A 24260-nucleotide genomic window follows, 5' to 3' on the forward strand; every position below is an offset into this window, starting at 1 on the left:
TTTCATGACAGCCAAAAGTAAGCTGGGAAGTGGGTAAGGACATTTTCTCCCTATGGATGGATAATAAGAAGTGAATAGTAATTATCTTGACTGGGTTTTTTTTCTTATGAGCAGTTCATTATATGAAGAATGAACTTAAATATATTTAATTTCCTCCTAGATCATAAGGAAGTCTGATGAAGAAAAGTAACAACGTGATTCAGGTAAATGGAGTTTTAGACTTCTTTATGTATCTTTTATGCCTAGTTTAATATTATCTGTATATTTACATTGAGAAGATCTAAACAAACCGTTGTTTGTGACCAATTTGAAAATATGAGAAATAAGTGGGGGATAAAACTGAAATGGTCAAGCATATATTTCTGTCATTTAATTAATTATATATGTATATTAAACAATCGTGTTTTTTTACAAAATAAAATATCGTAACTAATGCTTTCCTACCCTAGAATAATTTTCTTTCAATTTTTTGATATACATATTTGACACTGGAATCTTAATTATTAGAGTTTAGTATTTTTGATAGTCACTTACCTATTTCTAAACAACATAGCATGTTTTAAGTGCCATTTATTGATTTCTGTTAAATTTTAGACTAATGTATTGATTGATCCTTTAATTTTCTTTTGTCTTTTTCTTTGTTATTTTCCATCTCTCTGTGTTATTCTACTTTCTGAGAGGTTTTCTTGGTATCTATTGAGTTTTTAATTTCAGCTAGCATGCTTGTAATTTTGAATTTAATTTTTGAGGGCCTCTGAATATTTACTTTTAAAAAGTAGAATTTAGAGCTTTTGTTTTATACTTTACATGTTTTCTCCTTTCCTTTGAGAATATGAATTGTATTATTTTGCTGGTTTTCTCTGCAAAATTTTTCTGTATGTCCCCCTTTTTTATCTGGTTGTTTGATCACTGCCTTTAATGTCAAAGATTTTTTTCTGAAATAAATGGTGAGAATTGAGTTTTCTGTTCATATTTAAGAAGGAGACAATAGAAAATAGACTGGAAACTTCGTTACCTGGAGGGCTTCCCTGTAGTTCTTGGGCAGGGACTTGTTTATTAGTGGGTGACTCCTATTCATCAGAATCTGGACATTTTTTTCCCCCTTGGATATTTTACTTTCTCCAAAAAACATTCCTCTGTTTACCTTTTTGTGGGGATTAAGCCTGCCTGAGAGGATTTGGGGGAACCAAGCAGGGAAAGCCACGGTCTCACCATCCACACCTGTAATGGGTAGATCTAAAAGCCTGTTCAGCTTTTTCTGGAGTCCCTGAATGTGAAGTCTTTCTGTGCCCTTTTCTCCAGAGTAAACTGCCATCTGTTACAGGATTAGGATGGTTTATGTGGCTCTAACTGATGGGAGAAAGGATATTGGGTTCTGACTGCTTTTCCTTCTTCTTTTTGCTTAAAGCAGCACAACTTTGTTATAACAGTTTGGTAATTCAGGAAGCTCAGCTCATGCAGGTGTCTCTAGGCTGGAATGAAAGTGTGCATGGGCTGCATTCCTTTCTTTTTCTTTTCCTTCTCTCCCTCCCTTCCTCCCCTCCCTCTCTCTCTCTCTCCCTCCCTCCCTTCCCTCCCTTCCTCCCCCCTCCCTCTCTCCCTCCCTCCCTTCCACCCTTCCTCCCCTCCCTCCCTCCTTCCCTTCCTCCCCTCCCTCCCCTCCCTCCCTCCCTCCCTTCCTCCCCTCCCTCCCTCCCTCCCTTCCTCCCCTCCCTCCCTCCCTCCCTTCCTCCCCTCCCTCCCTTCCTCCCCTCCCTCTCTCCCTCCCCTCCCTCCCTCCATCCCTTCCTCCCCTCCCTCCTTTCCTTCCTCCCTTCCTTCCTTCCTCCCTCCCTCCCTCCCTCTCTCCCTCCCTCCCTCTCTCCCTCCCTTCCTTCCTTCCTCCTTCCCTCCCTCCCTTCACTCAGGGGTGCTTAACCTCTGAGCCATACCCCCAGTTGTTTGTTATTTTTCATTTTGAAACTAGGCCCCACTAAGTTGCTTAGGGCCTTGCTAAATTGCTGCAACTGGCTTTGAACTTGGAGATCCTCTTGCCTTTCTGGAGGCTCAGGAGAAAACTCAGTTTCTTACTTTCCCAGCTTTTGGAAGTTGCCTTGTCCCATGACCCTCTTCCATCACTAAAGTCAGCAATAGTAGGCCAAATATTGCTCACATTGCATTTTTCTAATTGATTTTCTACCTATCCTTTCTACTTCTAAGAACCCTGTGATTACACTGGACCTATTCAGATAGTCCAGGAAAATGTCCCCAATTTTTCTTCATTGTGGTAAAAAAGCACAATATAAAATTTGTATAGTGCAGTTGTGTTAACCATATGCACATTATTGTGCAAAATAGCTCTAGAATTTTTTTTCATCTTGTAAAACTAAAGCTCCCTACCCACCAAACGGCTACTGTTTCTCTCCTTCCTCTACCCTGGGCAATCATCATCTACTTTTTGTTTCTTTAAGTTATAAAAGTGGAATGAAGGCATTATTTGTCTTTTTGTGACTGGCTTGTTTCGCTTAGCATAATGACTTCAAAGCTCATCCATGTTATAACAAATGATGGAAGTTTCTTCTTTTTTTGTAGTTGAATACTATTTCCATTGTGTGCATATACAATATTTTATTCCCATTTACCACCTAAATGGTGCACTGTTCTTGAACAGTGCTGCAGTGAACATGTGTGTGTAAATATGTCTTCAAGTCAGTGCTTTCCATTCTTTCATATGAATACCAGCAGTGGAATTGCTGAATCAGCAGTTTCGTTTTTAATATTTTGAAGAACTGCCTGGTTGTTTCCCCTGGTGACTATACCACTTTACATTTTTCCAAGAGTATACAAGGATTCCAGTTTCTCCACATCCTTGCCAACACTGTTTTCTGTATTCCATTTGAACGGATGGGAAGTAATATCTCACTGTGATTTTAATTTCCAGTTTCCCCATGATTAGTGATACTAAGCAACTTTTTATGTGCTTGTTGACCATTGTACATCATGTTTGAGAAATGTCTGTTCCAAGTCCATTGTCCATTTCTTAATAGGTTTATTGCAGTTTTTGTTGTTCAGTTGTAGGAGTTCTTTTTTTTTTTTTTTTAACATCCTGTAAGATTTACTAACACAAAAGATATTTTTTCCCATTCCGTAGGTTGCCTCTTCACTCTGTTTATTGGTCCCTTTGTTGTATGAAAGTCTTCACATTTTATGTAGTCCCATTGTTTATTTTGTTTTATTGCCTATACTTTGGGTGCCGTGTACAAGCAATCCATTGCCAAATCCAATGGCGCCATGTCTTATAAAGCTTTCCCTGTGTTTTCTTCTATGAATTTTATTGTTTCAGATTTTTTTGTGTGTTTGTGCTATTTTCATGGTCAGTCTTCAGAAAGTTGTTTCAGATCTTAATTCTAGAGCTTTAAGCCATTTTGAGTTAATTTTAAAATATGATAGAACGGTACGTGTGTGTTTTATATAGACAGCCTGCCCTTTTCAGTCCCCTTCCGACTCTTCTGAGGAATAGGAAGCTGCCTTCCTTGACCTTTCAGGGGCAGTTAGCTGGCTTTTCTTTGCTCTTCAGACTCTGTAGTCACCTCTGCTGTCCCAGAGGTGTCTGCTGTCCCTTTGATGTCTGTTGTCTGTCCTATCCTTTTGTCTTTGTAGATTCTGTCTTTTTCTCTTTACTATCATTATAATGGGGATTAAGAGAGAAGCAGAGATAAACAGGCCTATTCTATTGGCTATCTATAACCCCAAAATTTATATTGCTTTTGAAAATTACATTTTAGAGACTTTTTAAAAAGTTATCTCATATTTCCTTCTGTTAGGTTCAACCTCTCAAAATAATTTTTTAAATCTATTTCTTTGCTTTCTTTTTGATAGTTTGTTAAGTGACCCACAAGCATCCCCAACTGACATTTTTACTTTCCAATATTATTTTCTTACTCAAAATAAACTAAGATTATTGTCACATGAAACAATATGAGACTTGATAAGGTTTCAAATTTCAGGCAACATCTATTTCTTTTTTTTTTTTTTTTGTTTAAAGAGATAAAACTCTGCTTTTCTTTGGGCTTTTACACTATATTTTGGTGTCCTCAGGAGAGCATGATCTTTGTGTGATGTAAATACATTATATATTACTTTGAAGATTTAATCGAATACTTTTAAGTTAAAGGCAGGAGTATCCTAGTTTTGTTTTATATTAGTTGTGGCACCTGCTTTTTGTGACTGTACTTAATTATTTGCAGGTGTAGCCTGATTTTTTTACAGAATGATTAAATGTGGGAGATTGCCAAGTATAAGGAGGTTCTGAAGAACTATCAAGAGAGCGGTTTAGGGGTTGGAGATTTTAGCTCAGTGGCAGAGAGAGCGCCTGCCTAGCACGTGCAAGGCCCTGAGTTTGGCTTTCAGCCCTGGGGGTGAGGCAGAAGGGCTGAGGGGAGAGTGATTTCTTTTTGCTCTAAGAATTGTTTTTTAGAATTAAACCTCTTACTTTGCTCAAGAGATCACTTGTTTCAGTTTTTACAGGGGACCCCCTATGATCCCCTCCCCACCAAGATAACTTCAAAGGAGCTTATTAGTGTCTTGAAATTTAAGTGGGGAGAATGGAAGAGTCTTTTCCTCAGATACTCATGATATAGCACTTTTGTGAACCTGAAAGGATTCAAAATCCACATCTATGTAGATTAACATGGCACAAAAAAAGAGAGGTATTACTAAACATGATCAAAATAAAAAACACTGCTTCCTAGCTACAATTACATTTAATATTCTTTTACATGTAAGTACAAATTATGAAATGAGGGACTAAATGAACAATGAATGATCTTTGTTCTTTATTAGGTGCCAGCATTATCTCTAGCTTCCTGGTTTATACACACAGCCTTTCATATACACGTAAATATAAAAGATATCATTCATGCGGGTAACATTTTGGCCCCAGAGACCATCTTTTTATAAGTCAGCTTATAAAGAGGTTAACTCAGTAGTTTACCTTTGTTTTCAGCTTGAAGCGCTGTCTTTTATGTTGTATATATTTTATGCCAATAAAAAATAAAAGGCTAAAAATAGAAAATAAGAAAAATGGAGGATGAGAGGTGGAGAGGGCCTATTGTGAATTTTTTGTTTCCAAGCTAATCAACACTTTAATGCTTTTATTTACAGTGAACTATACTGAATTGTAAGGTTCTTTTAGTTTATGAATTTTATGATTCCACTTTGGAGTTGTTAAGCTTGAATTGTTCCTCTGTTCTAGGCACACCAGTGAGTTCTTGGGGATGCACAAAAGTGTCCGGTTGAGAAACTTATGATATACAAGACAAGACCCTGCCTCAGGAAGCGTACATGAGAATAATTTTAAAGGAACCTTTTGGTAGATGCAAAACAATAGCTGTCCAAGGTATGTAGTAATGGAGAGCGTGGACTGAACTTGGTGTGGCCCACTGTGCTGTACTGAGTCAAGGTGAGCTGTTCTCTGGGAATGGAGACTGCTTAGTCACCAGTGTCTGTTGTTTCTTACCCTTGATGGTGTACTGGGATGTCATTCTTCACTGCTGGGGCAGCTCTTTCTCAGCACCTTCAGGGTCCTTCCTGTTGTCTGAAGGACAGTGAAGAAGGTAGCGATAACCTTTGACTCTATCCAAATGAAAGTGATAGGAAATTTCTAGCCTAAGGTCTCATTGCCTTCTTTCCTGGGAGCAGAGCAGTGTGTGTCAAAGCTCAGCAAATGTGTGCCCTTGAACTGGCTTTCATTATTGGCTTTCCTCTTACCCTGAGCCTCATGAAAGCCATTTCTGATTGGGCAGGGATTGCATCAGATTGACTTGTTTCCTGTAGTCCTTTACTTTGACCTGCTTGTCTCCTTGACTCCTTCAAGTTACAGTGATAAGTGCCCACATCATTTTCTGGCTTAAACAGCCTTCAATTTTTATCTCTTCAACAGTGTTTATCACCTAGGTCAGGGTTACCATTATTTTATGTCCTATATCTTTCAGTGGACATCCAGCTTTTGATGCATTATCTCTTTTCTTTTGGTGTAGCCTGTCAGGCTGTATGTTACCTTGGTCCTATAGAGTTTTTTTTTTTCCTTTCTGCCAATGTAGAACATTAGAAATGTACCCTGTGCCAAGAAGTTTACGTATCTTTGGTTGTTATGCCATTGTGGAAGCATTAGAAAGTCCCTCTTTGTAGATAAAGAAATGGATGTTCTAAGTGGTTAAATAACTGACCTACTATTTCTCATAGAGTAATTGGCAGAAATAGGATTCAGCACTAAGTCTGTCTCAAATTATGTACTATGAAAGCAATACACTGTGCTGTCTCCTTTTTTTGAAGCAGTGTTTTAAATTCTAATTCTTTAGAATATTTCAATCATTTAGAATTTTTAATCATTGACTCTAGTTTTTTATCATTGTTTCTTTGCCTCCCATTTCATGGTATCTTATTTGGTTTATAATTATAGTTACAATATTCTGTTTAGGAGATTAGGATTGAATATTTTCAGTATTTATTGTTTTCATAATTTCTGTGAGGATATATTAGTATTATGAGGTACTGTTGAAATATATCCTCTTTCTAATGTAGGCTCTGCTGTCTTTACTGATCCTGTTCGATTGTGGTGCCAGCATAGAAGGCAGTGCTTCTACATTTCCAGCTTCTACATTTCCTATGGTGTCTGTGGTGCCATTTTCACCATTGCCCTGTTTTATTCAGTGTGGGCTTAGAGAAGATGATACAGAGAAGAATGATATGATTTTTTCCAGAAATCTATCCAGTTCACAAACTTGTTTCAGAGCTTGTATCCTTTAAAATATAGACCATCCAGAGTTGGGATGAGGCTTAGTGGTAGAGCACTTGCCTAGCGTGTGTAAGGTCCTGGGTTCCATCTCCAGCATTGAAAAAATAAATAAATTAGTAGAATAAAAAATGGACCTCCTGTTCAAGTGCTTTGCATTGGCTCAGTGACCACTTTAAGTGTATAGGGCTAACAAGTTGTCCTGGATGATTTAGGTTTTAAGAATATATGGCATCCAGGGCTGGAGTTATATCTCAGTTGGTAGAGTGCCTCGCCTAGCATGCATGAGGCATTGGGTTTGATCCTTAGCACCACATAAAAATAAAATAAAGGTATTATGCCAATCTACTATAAAAAATATTTTTTAAAAAGACTGTATGGCATCCATTTTTCTCCCTGATAAGGGGCTACATGATTTTAAAATTCTATGTGTTTAGACTTCTGAAGCATTATTAGGTTAGCAGATGCTGTACTTACTGTTATATTTTAAATATTCACTAAAATTCTGGAAACTGGTGTGGTCAATTTCGTTGAAAGCTGAATAAACTGAGGCTTGTGTCATGTTCACACAGTTAGAAAATGGGGGAGCCAACTTGAACCTGAATCTGCTTGATTTCATAGGCTGTGTCTCTGATGATTCCAGAGCCTCACTGACAGTACACAGCTGTGACATTTAGATGGCAAACCGTCTAAATTTTCTTATATTTTGCATTCTTATGAATGCAGTCTTAAACAGTTGAATAAGCCTCATCTCCTTAAGTGGAGGCTTCTAGATGGGACTGGAGCTGTGCACTGGTGAGGCTTCATCATAGAAGTAGTAATTCTGGTTTATGACAGACTGAGTGGCTCTTGAGAACTGGAAGGTGTGTCTGCGCAGGCTGTGTCATTTCCCACACGGGGCTTTCCCAGATGCTTGTAGCAATTAGGCTGACTCACCTTAGCAGTTGCATTGAGCAGCTGTTCCATCCACAAGTTGGGACTGGAATTTGGCCACACAGTCATACAGTTAAGAACAGCTCTGACATTTACATACAAATACAGAATTTTAGGTATATCGCATCATTTCTCTGTGTAAGATTTTATTTTGTGTTAATTTTTTTTTCTGATTTTACGTAGAAAATTTGGCAAATGTTGAAAAGTTTAAACATAAGAGAACCAACCACCACTCAGCCATTGGTAATATTTTGGTATAGATATTTCCATTTTTATTCCTATGAATATGTATTCCATTTAAAATAAAATAACAAAATTAAAATCATAGTCTTCTATATTCATTTTTACTTAGTATAAATACAGTTTTTCTCCCAGGTGCTTAAATATTATTATGTACTTTCAGTGGCTACAAAATATTCCATATAGGCAATAGCATAAGTGAATCCATCCTGCTGTTAGGTGGGCCTAATCCTTATTTAGCTCCATTGCAATCTCACCAGATTAATCAACAGTAGGATAGATATATTCAAATAAACAAGAACTCTGTAATTGCCACTTTCATGTATCTTATAAAATAACAAATGATGGTTATCACTGATGGATGAGAAAAATCCAGTTTCATTCACTTTCTGTATTATATCAGATGATGAACTTGGTTTGTAAATTTTCCAATCCAAATACTGTGCATGATTGTGCATGATGCATTGGAAATTCTGTTTTGAATGGGTAATCTTGGGACCTCCTTTTTCTTTCTTCAAGGTGGCCCATCTGTGACAAGTAACTTAAGCTTTTATGTAGTTAGATGTAGTCTTTCAAATCCTGATTTGCAAGTGATTTACCCTCCTAGTTGACTATACTAATTAGTTAAACCTTTTTCCCTCCTCTTTCTTGGCTACATAAAGGTGCGCACAGAATATAATCCCCAATTCAGCTTCCTTTAACTAGGTACTAGGTTCCACCTCCTATAGTTTCTATATCTTTCCAATAGTCTATTCAGCTATGAATCCATCAATAGATTAATCCACTAATGAAGTTAGAGCCCTCATGACCCATTCATGTTCCTTAAGCCCCGCTCTAAACACTGGGGACCAAGTCTTCAACAAATAAGCCTCATTGAGTGCCATAGCACACACCTGTAATCCCAGCTATTTAGGAGGCTGAGGCAGGGGAATCACAAGTTCAAAGCCAGACTCAGCAATTTAGTGAGGCCACCAGCCTTAGCAACTTATTGAGGTCCTCAGCAACTTTTGAGAGATGTCGCAAATAAAAATAAAAAGAGCTGAGGGTGGGCTCAGTGGTTAAGCCAAATGAGACAGGTAAACATTTATCAGAAATGTTTTACTTAGAAAAGTCTTATGAAGCTTGGTCCATGATATATTGTTATTTTTTCTTCCTTTATGCTATCATTATTAAATCATCCTCTTCCTCACTTAGACCATTGCTTTTCAGACTTGATTTCTTATTGAAACCTTGAAATTCCTGAGTACCACAGAAGAGGCACTTACTGTTCTTACTGTTCTGCCAGTCAACAGTTCTGCTTTTATATATTTTATTTATTTAGTTCTTACAAATTTTTGTTGAATGGAGGCTGTCTGCTGCTTAAGCAAGTGAAGTCTGAAAATCACCTAAGCATGTAGGTGCTTAGGGAGGATGAAAACAAGATGGAAGATGGATATTGGCGTGGTTTTACTTCAGGTTTCCATTATCCCTGTAATTCTCCTGCAGTGGCACAGTTGCTTCTTGGGTTTGGTGTTCACCATAGGCCTTTCAGTTGGAATTTCATTGGTTGCCCTGCTGATGGTGATTATCATAGAAGTGAGTCAGAAATATAAAATAGGCTTTTAATGTTCATGTCAGTTAATGGTGGAAGTATAACCTGTTCCAAAGAGTTGGGTTTCTGTATTCCAGTTGATGGGGATTACCAAATGGGAGGGTGTACTTTTCATCAGAGTGATGTGTATGAAGGTCAGCCTAGCATTCTGTGCAATCTTACTGAAGTCTATTTCCAGACTCTTAAAATACTTTGGCTCTGTTAAACTGCAGATTGAAATTGGCAGATCACAGAACTGACCGCTCCCGAGTCAGCAACTTGAGTTATTTGTTTTATAGTTCAGTTGACTGACTAAAGAATTTCTCTAGAGATATTTTTAACTAGCAAAGACTGAGGAATGACCAAAGAATTTACAGTGGACTAATTTATAGTTGGAAATCCGAATCCTTAATCATTGTTAAAAATATTAACTTTATTTATAGAATAGTTGACATAGTGGTATCAATATATAAAGATCTTAATGTGAATATATACTCAGTTATTCGGAGAATGAACTTAATCATGAGGTGTAAACCGTTTCCCCCTGTTTTCTATATCAGGAGAGAGGTAAATTATGGCCAGCTCACAAATATAACAGGACGTGTTAGAGACACATAAGGCCTGAGCTGTGTGTATATGCTGGCTGCACATGGTTTCTGGCCTATTTCTTACCATAGTATGTGGACTTGCACAACTGCCAGAGTGACATTCACCTTGAACCAGATGTGAAGAATGACAGCCCTGGAATGGCACAGTGCTGCAACCCAAGACTGTTCATTCACTCTGTCATTCATTCATCTGTCACATGTCCATTGAGCATCTCATCTCTACTTTGGGCACTGTTCTAGGTGCTAGACTACAATACTGAGGAAGGCAAACAAGATCCCTAATCTGGTGGAACTTACACTCAATGGGTGTAGGGCAGGATGGTGCAGGGGATGAGTAGAAAAGAGGCAAACAACATTTTACATATGATGCTAAAAAGAAAATAAATTGGGGAAACAATGTTTTGGTGGTACCAGACATTATTTTAGATTGTGTCTAAATCGTACAACTTGTATTTTGGTTTGATTGTTTCCTTCTTGCATTGCATACATTTTTATATTCATCAACTCTCATAAAATAGTTCTAGGAAGAGATGAGATTTCCTCTATTAAAAAATGTTTCCTGTAGAAACTAAGAGAAATTTCTCAAGATTTGGTATTCAGTGGTGAACACAGAGAGAACTTGTTTTCTTAAGTAGTTTGTTGACAAATAGAATTTTAAAATAATAGGAGAAGGAAGATGGCGGCGAGGGGAGTGCATTGCCCCCGTGTGCTGCTTCACTGTGTGGGAGTATGACAAGTCAGGACGGCTAAAGGATATCTTGTTAGGAATTTCCAGCAATAGTGGGGTGCTCCGGAACCTGGAGGAAGGATTTCCATCGCACGAGGATTGGCTACGGGGACTCAAACGCGAGAGGTTTGTCGCACGGAGGGTAACACTGCTTATTCAGCAAATCGCCCCGCGGCTAGAGTCTGCAACGTGTGCGCTGGGAAACGAGGAGATAGCGACGCAGGGATACAGCGCTGCAGTTTCTGCCAGCCGTGCAAGCACCGTACTCAGGGCTGAATTCTGGGTTCGAGACGGGGGAAGGAAGCGGTCCATCTCGGTTCTCCACACCGGTCAGACCACAGAGGAGGCCAGCAGCCACCATGTTGGAAAGCTGACGTCACCATCCCTGTTTTCGACTGACCGCAGCTCATTCAGCCATAGAACAGGTAATTTCAGGCTGCCATTCGCCTGCGGCTTGCAGACAGATTGCTAGGGTTCAGTGCCTGTGTGCTTCTTAGAACCTGATCTTATCGGAGTGAACACCGAGCACGGGGCGGCCGAGTTCCTGCTCCCGGAACCGTCCCGGAACCGCCCTGGCCCAGGGCTGCGGAGCCTGTGGAGGCTGCCTCTTGGACCCTGCTCCTATCAGAGCATACACCAAGCACTAAGCGGCCGAATTCCGGCTCCCGGAACTGAACCTGCGGGGACTGCTTCTTGGAGCCTACACTTACAGGAGCTTACACCGAGCACGGAGCGGCCGAGTTCCGGCTCCCGGAACTTCCCTGGCCTGGGGCTAGGAGCCCGCGGAAACTGCTTCTCGGTCCGGGTCCTGCTGAGGGCCGGTCAGGACTCACCCGTTGCTTTGGTTGCCCGGCAAGGGGAACGAAATGCTGCCATTCGCATAGGATACCAACATGGCAGAGATCTGATGTCATCAGAAAGCGGCGGAGGAGAGAACTTCATCAATACCAGCGGCGACAGAAACAGTTGGTCTCCTGGTAGGGGGGGTGAGGCACAGACACCCGAGTCTCCTCAATTTGTCGTCGAGCCAGAGGGGAGGAGCCGGGCCGCCGCCAGCGCCCAGAGCAGGCCCAGCGGCTCGCCAGCGTGGTGACCACGTGACCCCAATTGGAGAGGGGGCGGAGCGGAGCCGCCACCCGCACCCGCAAGGTGGGCAGACCCGCGACCCAGTGGTACATGGGCGTGGTAGGGGGGGCAGGGCAGAGCCGCTGTTCGCGTTTGCAAGGTAAACAGACCTGTGACAGCCTGGCGGGTCAGGCCCAGTGGCCTGCCAGTGTGGTACACACGTCACCCCAACTGGAGTAGGGGCAGAGCAGATCCTTCTCCCACGCCCGGATCAGGCCCTGCCGGTGTGGTGGTCACGTGACCCCAATTGGAGTGGGGGCGGAGCGGAACCGCCACCTGTGCCCGCAGGGTGAGCAGACCTGTGACCACCCTGCAGATCAGGCCCAGGGGTCCGCAGGCGTGGTAGGAGGAGCAGGGCAGATCGGCCGCCTGCGCCTCCAAGGTAGGCAGACCTGCAACAGACCGGTGGATCAGGCCCAGGAGCCTGCCGGCGTGGTACACACACCACCCTAATTGGAGTAGGGGCAGAGCAGAGTCGCTGCCCGTGCCAGGAACAGGCCCAGCGTCCTGCAGGCGGGGTAGTCACGACACCCCAATTGGAGTAGGGGCAGAGCAGAGCCTCCACCCGTGCCCGAAAGGTGGGCAGATCTGCGACCGACCAGCGGGACAGTCCCAGTGGCCTGCCGGTACGACAGACATGTCACCCCATTTGGAGTAGGGGCAGAGCAGAGCCACCACCCGTGCCTGCAGGTTAGGCAAACCTGCAACCGACCGGCGGATCAGGCCCGGTGGCCTGCCGGCGTGGTACACTCGTCACCCCAATTGGAGTAGGGGCAGAACAGAGCCGCCGCCAGCGCCCAGAACAGGCCCAGTGACCTGCCGGCGTGGTAGCCACGACACCCCAATTGGAATAAGGAGAGAGCAGAGCCGCCGCCCGCGCCTGCAGGAAACATACGCAAGCAGTATGAAAAGACAAGGAAAGAAAGGACCACAAGCAATGCAGGTCAACGCAACTTTAGAAGAGGTAACAGCTGCAGTAGATGGAATGTCAGATAAAGAATTCAGGATATACATGCTTCAGATGATCTGGAGTATCAAGGAAGACATTAAACAGCAAAATCAGACAATGAAAGATCACTTCGACAATGAATTACGCAAACAAATCCAGGAAGCAAAGGATCAACTATACAGGGAGATAGAGGTTATAAAAAACAAACAAACAGAAATCCTAGAAATGCAGAAAGCAATAAACCAACTTAAAAACGCAATGGAGAATACTACCAGCAGAGTAGAACACTTAGAAGATAGAACATCAGACAATGAAGACAAAGTATTTCAACTGGAAAAGAACATAGACAGCTCAGCAAGACTGTTAAGAAACCATGAGCAGAACATCCAAGAAATATGGGATAACATTAAGAGACCAAACTTAAGAGTCATTGGGATACAGGAAGGTACAGAGCTCCAAACCAAAGGAATGAGCAGTCTATTCAATGAAATAATACGAGAAAACTTCCCAGACTTGAAGAATGAGACAGAATCCCAAATCCTAGAAGCCTACAGGACGCCGAATGTGCAAAATCATAAGAGACCCACACCTAGACACATTATAATGAAGATGCCCAACATAGAGAATAAGGAGAGAATTTTCAAAGCTACAAGAGAAAGGAAGCAGATCACATTTAGGGGTAAGCCAATCAGGATAACAGCTGATCTTTCAACACAGACTCTGAAAGCTAGAAGATCCTGGAATAACATGTTTCAAACACTGAAAGAAAATGGGTTCCAACCAAGAATTGTGTATCCAGCGAAATTAAGCTTCAGGATGGAAGATGAAATTAAAACCTTCCACGATAAACAAAAGTTTAAAGAATTCGCAGCTAGAAAACCATCTCTTCAAAACATCCTCGCCAAAGCATTACAGGAAGAGGAAATGGAAAATAACAATGAAAACCAACAGTGGGAGGTAGGACAGTAAAGGGGGGGAAAATAATCAAAGAGGAAAACAAACCATGTTTAGTAACAGAAATAAACAAATATGGCTGGAAGAACAACCCATATCTCAATAATAACCCTAAATGTTAATGGCTTAAACTCACCAATTAAGAGTCACAGGCTAGTAGAATGGATCACAAAACAAGACCCAACAATATGCTGCCTACAGGAGACGCATTTGATAGGAAAAGACATACATAGGCTGAAGGTGAAAGGTTGGGAAAAATCATATCACTCATATGGACTTCGGAAACAAGCAGGAGTGTCCATACTCATATCAAATAAAATAGATTTCAAGCCAAAGTTAATCAAAAGGGATAAAGAGGGACACTACATACTGCTTAAGGGAACCATACACCAACAAGACATAACAATCATAAATATTTATGCCCCAAACAATGGTGCAGCTATGTTCGTCAAACAAACTCTTCTCAAGTTCAAGAGTCTAATAGACCACCATACCATAATCATGGGAGACTTCAACACACCTCTCTCGCCACTGGACAGATCTTCCAAACAAAAGTTGAATAAGGAAACTATAGAACTCAATAACACAATTAATAACCTAGACTTAATTGACATATATAGAGTATACCACCCAACATCAAGCAGTTATACCTTTTTATCAGCAGCACATGGATCCTTCTCAAAAATAGATCATATATTATGTCACAGGGCAACTCTTAGACAATATAAAGGAGTAGAGATAATACCATGCATCTTATCTGATCATAATGGAATGAAACTGAAAATCAACGATAAAAGAAGGAAGGAAAAAGCATACATCACTTGGAGAATGAACAATAGGTTACTGAATGATCAATGGGTTATAGAAGACATCAAGGAGGAAATTAAAAAATTCTTAGAGATTAATGAAAACACAGACACAACATATCGGAATCTATGGGACACATTGAAAGCAGTTCTAAGAGGAAAATTCATTGCTTGGAGTTCATTCCTTAAAAAAAGAAAAAACCAACAAATAAATGATCTCATACTTCATCTCAAAATCCTTGAAAAAGAAGAGCAAAACAATAGCAAAAGAAGTAGAAGGCAAGAAATAATTAAAATCAGAGCTGAAATTAATGAAATCGAAACAAAAGAAACAATTGAAAAAATTGACAAAACTAAAAGTTGGTTCTTTGAAAAAATAAACAAAATCAACAGACCCTTAGCCATGCTAGCAAAGAGAAGAAGAGAGAGAACTCAAATTACTAGCATACGGGATGAAAAAGGCAATATCACAACAGACACTTCAGATATACAGAAGATAATCAAAAATTATTTTGAATCCTTATACTCCAATAAATTAGAAGATAGTGAAGGCATCGATAAATTTCTTAAGTCATATGATCTGCCCAGATTGAGTCAGGAGGATATAGACAACCTAAACAGACCAATATCAATTGAGGAAATAGAAGAAACCATCAAAAGACTACCAACTAAGAAAAGCCCAGGACCGGATGGGTATACAGCAGAATTTTACAAAACCTTTAAAGAAGAACTAATACCAATACTTTTCAAGCTACTTCAGGAAATAGAAAAAGAGGGAGAACTTCCAAATTCATTCTATGAGGCCAACATCACCCTGATACCTAAACCAGACAAAGACACTTCAAAGAAAGAAAACTACAGACCAATATCTCTAATGAACCTAGATGCAAAAATCCTCAATAAAATTCTGGCGAATCGGATACAAAAACATATCAAAAAAATTGTGCACCATGATCAAGTAGGATTCATCCCTGGGATGCAAGGCTGGTTCAATATACGGAAATCAATAAATGTTATTCACCACATCAATCGACTTAAAAATAAGAACCATATGATCATCTCGATAGATGCGGAAAAAGCATTCGACAAAGTACAGCATCCCTTTATGTTCAAAACTCTAGAAAAACTAGGGATAACAGGAACATACCTCAATATTGTAAAAGCAATCTATGCTAAGCCTCAGGCTAGCATCATTCTGAATGGAGAAAAACTGAAGGCATTCCCTCTAAAATCTGGAACAAGACAGGGATGCCCTCTCTCTCCACTTCTGTTCAACATAGTTCTCGAAACACTGGCCAGAGCAATTAGACAGACGAAAGAAATTAAAGGCATCAAAATAGGAAAAGAAGAACTTAAATTATCACTATTTGCAGATGATATGATTCTATACCTAGCAGACCCAAAAGGCTCTACAAAGAAACTATTAGAGCTAATAAATGAATTCAGCAAAGTGGCAGGATATAAAATCAACACGCATAAATCAAAGGCATTCCTGTATATCAGCGACAAATCCTCTGAAATGGAAATGAGGACAACCACTCCATTCACAATATCTTCAAAAAAAATAAAATACTTGGGAATCAACCTAACAAAAGAGGTGAAAGACTTATACAATGAAAACTACAGAACCCTAAAGAGAGAAATAGAAGAAGATCTTAGAAGATGGAAAAATATACCCTGTTCATGGATAGGCAGAACTAACATCATCAAAATGGCGATATTACCAAAAGTTCTCTATAGGTTTAATGCAATGCCAATCAAAATCCCAACGGCATTTCTTGTAGAAATAGAGAAAGCAATCATGAAATTCATATGGAAAAATAAAAGACCCAGAATAGCAAAAACAATGCTAAGCAGGAAGTGTGAATCAGGCGGTATAGCGATACCAGACTTCAAACTATACTACAGAGCAATAGTAACAAAAACAGCATGGTACTGGTACCAAAACAGGCGGGTGGACCAATGGTACAGAATAGAGGACACAGAAACCAATCCACAAAACTACAACTATCTTATATTTGATAAAGGGGCTAAAAGCATGCAATGGAGGAAGGATAGCATCTTCAACAAATGGTGCTGGGAAAACTGGAAATCCATATGCAACAAAATGAAACTGAATCCCTTTCTCTCGCCATGCACAAAAGTGAATTCAAAATGGATCAAGGAGCTTGATATCAAATCAGAGACGCGCCGTCTGATAGAAGAAAAAGTTGGCTACGATCTACAGTCGGTGGGGTCGGGCTCCAAATTCCTCAATAGGACACCCATAGCACAAAAGTTAATAACTAGAATCAACAAATGGGACTTACTCAAACTAAAAAGTTTTTTCTCAGCAAAAGAAACAATAAGAGAGGTAAATAGGGAGCCTACACCCTGGGAACAAATCTTTACTCCTCACACTTCAGATAGAGCCCTAATATCCAGAGTATACAAAGAACTCAAAAAATTAGACAATAAGAGAACAAACAACCCAATCAACAAATGGGCCAAGGACCTGAACAGACACTTCTCAGAGGAGGACATACAGTCAATCAACAAGTACATGAAAAAATGCTCAACATCTCTAGCTGTCAGAGAAATGCAAATCAAAACCACCCTAAGATACCATCTCACTCCAGTAAGATTGGCAGCCATTATGAAGTCAAACAACAACAAGTGCTGGCGAGGATGTGGGGAAAAGTGTACACTTGTACATTGCTGGTGGGACTGCAGATTGGTTCAGCCAATTTGGAAAGCAGTATGGAGATTTCTTGGAAAGCTGGGAATGGAGCCACCATTTGACCCAGCTATTCCCCTTCTTGGTCTATTCCCTAAAGACCTAAAAAGAGCATGCTACAGGGACACTGCTACATCGATGTTCATAGCAGCACAGTTCACAATAGCAAGACTGTGGAACCAACCTAGATGCCCTTCAATAGACGAATGGATTAAAAAAATGTGGCATTTATACACAATGGAGTATTACTCTGCATTAAAAAATGACAAAATCATAGAATTTACAGGGAAATGGATGGCATTAGAGCAGATTATGCTAAGTGAAGCTAGCCAATCCCTAAAAAACAAATGCCAAATGTCTTCTTTGATCTAAGGAGACTAACTAAGATCAGAGTAGGGACGAAGAGCAGGAGAAGAAGATTAACATTTAGCAGGGATGAGAGGTGGGAGGGAAAGGGAGAGAGAAGGGAAATTGCATGGTAATGGAAGGAGACCCTCAGGGTTATACAGTGGAGGGGGTAGAGAGAGAGGAGGGGAGGGGAGGGGAGAGGTGGGGAGGGGGGAGGGTGGAGGATGGGAAAGGCAGCGGAGCACAACAGACACTAGTATGGCAATATGTAAATCAATGGATGTGTAACTGATGTGATTCTGCAATCTGTGTATGGGGTGAAGGTGGGAGTTCATAACCCACTTGAATCAAAGTGTGGAATATGATATGTCAAGAAATTTGTAATGTTTTGAACAACCCACAATAAAAAATTTAAAAAAAATAATAATAAAATAATAATAAGTGTGACTGATGTTAGTAAAATTTTCTTTCTTTCTTTCTCTCTCCCTTGCTCTTGCTCTCCTGTGTATGTGTGTACCAGGTATTGAACCCAGGGGGCACTTAACCAGTGAGCCTTGTCCCTACCCCTTTTTATTTTGAGACAGGGTCTAAGTTACTTAGGCCTTGATAATTTGCTAAAGTTGACCTTGAATTTGTGATTCTCCTGCTTCAGCCTCCCAAGCTGCTGGGATTACAGGTGTATATCAAAGCACCCAGCTATTTTTATTTCTTAAAATAATGCCTCTTCCACATCTTATTTCCTTCTGGAAATTAAATAAAATGTATGTTAGATTTCTTCCTTCCTTTTTCTTCTCTTTCATATTTTTGATATCTGTCTGTATTTGTAAACAATTCTAGACAGTTTTTTTAAATTTGTCTTTAGGTTCACTTTTTCTTTGTTCAGTTACTTATATATTCTGCTTGCTATTTATTTATTTTTCCCCACATTTTTTGATTGGTACATTATAGTTGTACATAGTGATGGGATTTGCTGCTAAATATTTGTACATGCACATAATACACAATATATTTTGCTTTTAAAAATTGCCCTTGTTGAAGGGGATTTTTTTTGGGGGGGCAGGGTCCCAGGGATTAAACTCAGGGGCATTCGACCACTGAGCCACATCCCCAACCCTATTTTAAATTTTATTTAGAGACAGGGTCTCAATGACTTGATTGGTGCCTCGCCATTGCCGAGAGTGGCTTTGAACTCTTGATCCTCCTGCCTCAGCCTCCCAAGCCTCTAGGATTACAGTGTATGCCACTGTGCCCCGCGGGATTTTTATATTAATTTTTTTTTTATCCTACTGTTTTATCCCCAGAGCCCCTGTGAAGGTCTAATACCTAGTACGTGTTGCTCAATAAGTAAAAAGAATTAGTGTGAAGTTTTTTTATTTTTAATTTTTCACCATTATTTTTGGATCCTTCTTCATATTAGTATGGTATTTTTTTAGATGGCATTTTATTCCTTTCCAAACCTCTTATTTTTGAGACATATTAAATATGCTTATTTTATGCTGATAATTCCAGTATTTAAAGTCTTTTTGATCTGACTCATCTGCCCTTTTCTCACAAGAAAGAAACTCTCGCTCATGGTGTCTTATTTCCTTATGTTTTTATGATTTTTTTTACCATGAGCTTACGCTCCTTGTAAGTTTTATCTGTATGAGTACTTTGAAGAGTTGATGACAGTAGATTTTCCCAGAGAGTATTTATATTTGCTTCATCTGGGTTCTGATAGCCATTGTCAGTCTGGGACATCTTTAAATTATCTGCTTGAGGTATCTGAAGCACACAGTGTAAATTTGGCCTACAAAACTACAGGAGTTACCAGTGGTTGGCATGAATTCTCAGGGGAGATTTTCCACCCCTGAAGAATGCTGGTGTTAAACAGCAGTGCCTCTTTTGATGCAGCAGGAGTATTTCTAATGCACTCCTATACTGAAGGTGTGGTGCTGGGGGGACTGATTCTGTGCAAGGGTTTGTTGATGCTTCTACTTGGGTAGCCCTGGTTCAATCTCTAGGCCCCTGTGAGATTGTTATAATGCATGTTTGAGGCGATCAAGGTCTGGTTTCCATGCGTTCCTACCTCCAGCATTCTCATTTTTACTTTATTTTGACATTCCTTACTTTGTTGTTGCCTTGCTGGTACATTAAAAAGATTTTATATTATATTCTTCTTTTTTATTTTCATTAAGAGAGCAGTCATATATCTACATGGTATTCTGTAAAAATGGAAGACCTGTTTTTTTATGCTGTGCTTTTCGAAGGTGTTTCTCAGAGATGAAGTAGAAAGACATTTAGGGCAGAGCTAGAAAGGTTATTAAAAACTTGGGTATAGCCTAGCCTCTTCTTTTGAATTGATGGTCTTCTATAAAATATATACACACACACACACACACACACACACACACACACATACATACACACACACAGTATATTATGAAGTAGATACTAATCCTTTATCATTGTTTGCTGAGTCAACTGAGATCTTGATGCCTTGGGGATATTATTGATTGAAATGAGATTTATTTGATTAATTGATTAATTATCTGATATTTTACTGTGTCATATAGTTTTATCCTTATAAGTTGAAATAGATTTTTGAGCAATACCCAATATAAGAGAAAATTATTTTTTCCATCACTTCTGCCATGCCTCCATATAATGATGTCCTGAGAGAGACACTGATGTACCTCTGTCTACTCATTCCATGTTGTTATTTCATTTGATTCTGAATTAGAGGAATATTATTTGTAAGTGAAAATAGTTGCGATTAGTAGACTATAAATTACAAACAAAGCAAGATCATTTTTGAGAACATAACTTTTAAAGTCATAGTTTAAATGCATATTGTGCAGATCTGCAGAATAAGTTTAACAATTTGAAAATTGAGCACTAAGTAAAGTGAGAAACATTGATATTTGACAGAAATATGTAACACATACCTGCGCTTCTCACTAACCCAAAAGATCATACATGCTGTTTTGAATTTTAATTTTATTTTTCTCAAAATCTCATTAGATTTATTTTGCAGAGGGATCTTCTACCTGTTACTGATCCACTGCAAGTAGCTCCCTAGCCTGCCCCTCAGTCAGCATTACTGCATTAGAACACACCTTCTTGGAATTATATTATATAATATTTTGTGTGACTGAAGCTGGTGAACGTTTTTTAAATATTCAATATTAAGCAAATATTAAATGGACTAAATGTTGATTTAAATTGGTGGAATTAAGGTAATCAGAATAGTGAGAATAGTTGCCTAGCACAGTTGTGTGTTTTGAGATTCTGAAAATTAGTAGCCTGTTTTCAGTATTCACCATGAAGAGAAACAGAAACATAACAGGGTAACACATCAACTGGACAAAAAAAAAAAAGAATTGTCAGCTGCACACTTATATAAGGCCAAATTATGAATGGAAATTTTAAAAGCAATATTTGAAAGGCTTAGGGAAGTTTTATTTGTTATGATGGTTTTTGAGTAGCTGTATTTAGAAGTTTTAATTTTGTAAAATATATCAGCACAACAGCACTCTAGTGTTTTGTTTTTTATTTTTTTATTTTTTGGTACCCAGAAAATTGAACCCTGGGGCGCTTACCCACTGAGCCACATTCCCAGCCCTTTTTATTTTTTTATTTTGAGACAGGGTCTTGCTCAGGGTCTCCTGAGCACTCTAGTTTAATCAGGAAAAAACGATTATTTTAAAAATAATTGTCATGTTTACTTTGAATTGACTCTGGAGAAAAACTGTTTGTATCCATTGTTATAAATATCTCTAAGTTTTAAAATTATTTTGTTCAAAGCATTACTACTAATTTTTGCTCAAAATTTGAGAACATATCTTTTTCCAGAGTTTTCTTTTTCTTATGCAATTACTTGTATTTTTTATACAATGAGCATATTTCTGAAAATTATATCAATTATGTCTTTAATATATTGAATACATTTAATAAATTTTAGTTGATAAGGAAAGTTCATTTATTCAAAGGAGATGTGGATAAGTCTTTATTTTTTATTCATGGATTTAAAATCTTGGGGACACTCCTCATAATTTTTATATTACATGAAAAATGTATCAGATATTTGCTTTGACTTTATATATGTATTTTTTCCTGTATTTGGGAAAGAAACGATAATAGAAACAAAGATTGAGTAGCTTATTTTTTGCAATCTTAGTCTTCTAAAATGTTTGTTGTAAAAGTGTTAATTGTTAATGCATTCATTTACAAACTCCCAGTCAGAAAAATAGTAATTAAGAAAAATTTTGATGACATGATTATTGCTCTGATTTTATCTTACATTTTATTGTTTTTCCCTTCTGTCAAAGTGAATAAATCAAAGTAAAATAAAACTGGGTTACCTTGTTCAGTTTTGTTGTCTGTTTTAGTTATTGGCCTGATCAGGGATGTAGCAAGTGGTGAAGCGCATATGAATTTACACTTGTAGTTCATAATCTGTTTTCAAACTCACTCTACTCCCAAACTTTGACCTGTGAAGGAGAAGTGCAGGGGCTGGAGCTGTGGCTTAGTGGTAGAGCGCTTGCCTAGCATACATGAGGTGCTGGGTTCGATCCTCAGCACCACATAAGATAAATAAATAAAATAAATGTAAAAAAAAAAAAAAAAACTTATGAGTCAACAAAGAAACCATCATAATAAAAATTACTCACAAAAATTTAAATCAAAAAATGCACTTTTCTATGTCTTATCATGTAGAATAACCCAGTATAATCTCACTTCTGAGGATTTATAGCAATTTTTTTCTTCTTTCACTTTTTTAGTATTTAATCAACTGTGTTGTGTCACCTTTGACATTGTTATTCTTATTATTTTTAAAAATGCTTTTAAAGCCTTTGTACAGTCTCTTCTTCACCATTAACTAAGTGCCTTTTTTGCATCCTGAAGTCTTTATTTACAAGGTCTGTAGTGAAAACCCTGAAAGATCATCTTCCTTTATTCAAGAACTTTTTGGTGACATTTATACTCCTAGGCCTCCTTTAGACACTAGGCAGTGAACAAAATTGACAAGAAAAATAAAGACCAACTACATCATGCACTGTGGAGCTTACCAGTCTAGTGGGAGAAAGATGGTAAACTAGACAGGTCACACCTGTGTACTAAATCTCCTGATCAGGATTCTGTGGGGCGGGGGTGTGTGTGGGGGAAGTAGATGGGGAGTATGTGAGTATGAATGTTGCATACATACATACACATACACATTACACACATGCTCACAGACACTTTGATGCAAAGTAGGGAGGCCAGGGAAGGCCTCAGAGAGAAGCGATTATCTAAGTGAGGGTATGGCAGAGTTGGAGAGATGAGGCTGCTATATCAGGTTGGAGCATCCTAGGCAGGAGGACAGTTAAGTACAGAGGCCTTGTTGCTTTTGTTACTTTGCAAGAAATCTGAGCTCAGCCTGCTCCAAGCTATTTGTACAAGCTACACTTTGGACGAGCTATTTCAAAACTAGATCTGTCACAGACAAAGCCTGCACTCTCTTTACTACCCTGGCTACTCTGTAAGGAAACTTTTGTTCATCTGAGGAAGCTTTCAGACTCCTAGCAAAATGTGTCATGCCCATCATCATGGGCACTGTAGATTTAACTGTGTATTCTCTCAAGAAAAATGGTAGATAGGTAGGTAGGTAGGTAGATTGGTTTTCTCTTCTCAGATACTGAAACCTCAAAATTATGACCACCTTCTCCAAGACTCAAAGTTAAAAAGTAACTTATAGGAACTACCCTTCCTGCTTTTCTTTTTTTTTCTGTCTTAAAATTATAATGTTTTGCTTTAAAAATTCCTGTGTTCTTGTTTTATATATGAAACATTTTTTTTTTTTAAATTGGGGCATGTTAATCATAGAGAACAGTGGATGTTATTGTGTCACACTCAAACTCTGTTCTTGTTTTATATATGTGACTTTAAAAAACTCAACTTTGCAGGAACTACTACAGTAGTAGCTTGGAAGGAACAGTATATGACAGCAAAAGATAGGGTATTTTCCCTCTAGAGGCAAGGGCCTCTTTGTTATTGTTGCGCAAGTGGAGCCTACAAGAGGGTGACTCACCAGGGTCCTGACAGCAGGTCACTTTAAAGTCTGAATAATGAAACTGTAAATTAGTAATGTATTAAGTGAAGGTTTCACATGGGCTATGAACCCAGTACTTCCTGGTTAGGGCCTTGTACTGAGTGTCTCTTCCTCACTTCTCTCACATTCCCTCCAGGTGGGACAGTGTTTGACCTGTGACTAATGACCATTGGCTAAATGTGGGTGTTTCTGGTGCATTGAGTCCATGTGTGCCTCTTTTCTTTCTCAGCCAGAATGAAGAAAAAATGATTTTAAATTATTTTTAGATAAAATAATTGCTATTGAATTTGCTGTTCTTGGTGTTGTGATTTTGATCTTGATCACCATTAACTGACCCTGATGTTCATACTTATAATCCTGACCAAAGTACATTGTGCTGTGTGGGTTTTCTAGGCATGCTCACTGAATTTCAGCAGGAGTAAGAATTTGGTTAAATATA

General features: G+C 39.0%; 1 protein-coding gene across 5 annotated transcripts in view; it reads left to right on the forward strand.

Moving 5' to 3' along the window:
- The window catches only part of Sgms1 (sphingomyelin synthase 1), a 297666-nt gene that overhangs the window by 153531 nt on the left and 119875 nt on the right, over positions 1-24260 (forward strand). For 3 of the 5 annotated variants that reach the window (XM_071611251.1, XM_071611253.1, XM_071611252.1), the window contains 2 exons: positions 161-203; positions 5234-5377. The gene's annotated coding sequence lies outside the window, so the exon portion shown is untranslated. The remainder of the gene's footprint in view (positions 1-160; positions 204-5233; positions 5378-24260) is intronic. The other 2 variants (XM_071611254.1, XM_027949228.2) reach the window with 1 other exon arrangement.

Source organism: Marmota flaviventris, chromosome 4 (assembly GCF_047511675.1).
Source record: "Marmota flaviventris isolate mMarFla1 chromosome 4, mMarFla1.hap1, whole genome shotgun sequence".
NCBI classification, from domain to species: domain Eukaryota; kingdom Metazoa; phylum Chordata; class Mammalia; order Rodentia; family Sciuridae; genus Marmota; species Marmota flaviventris.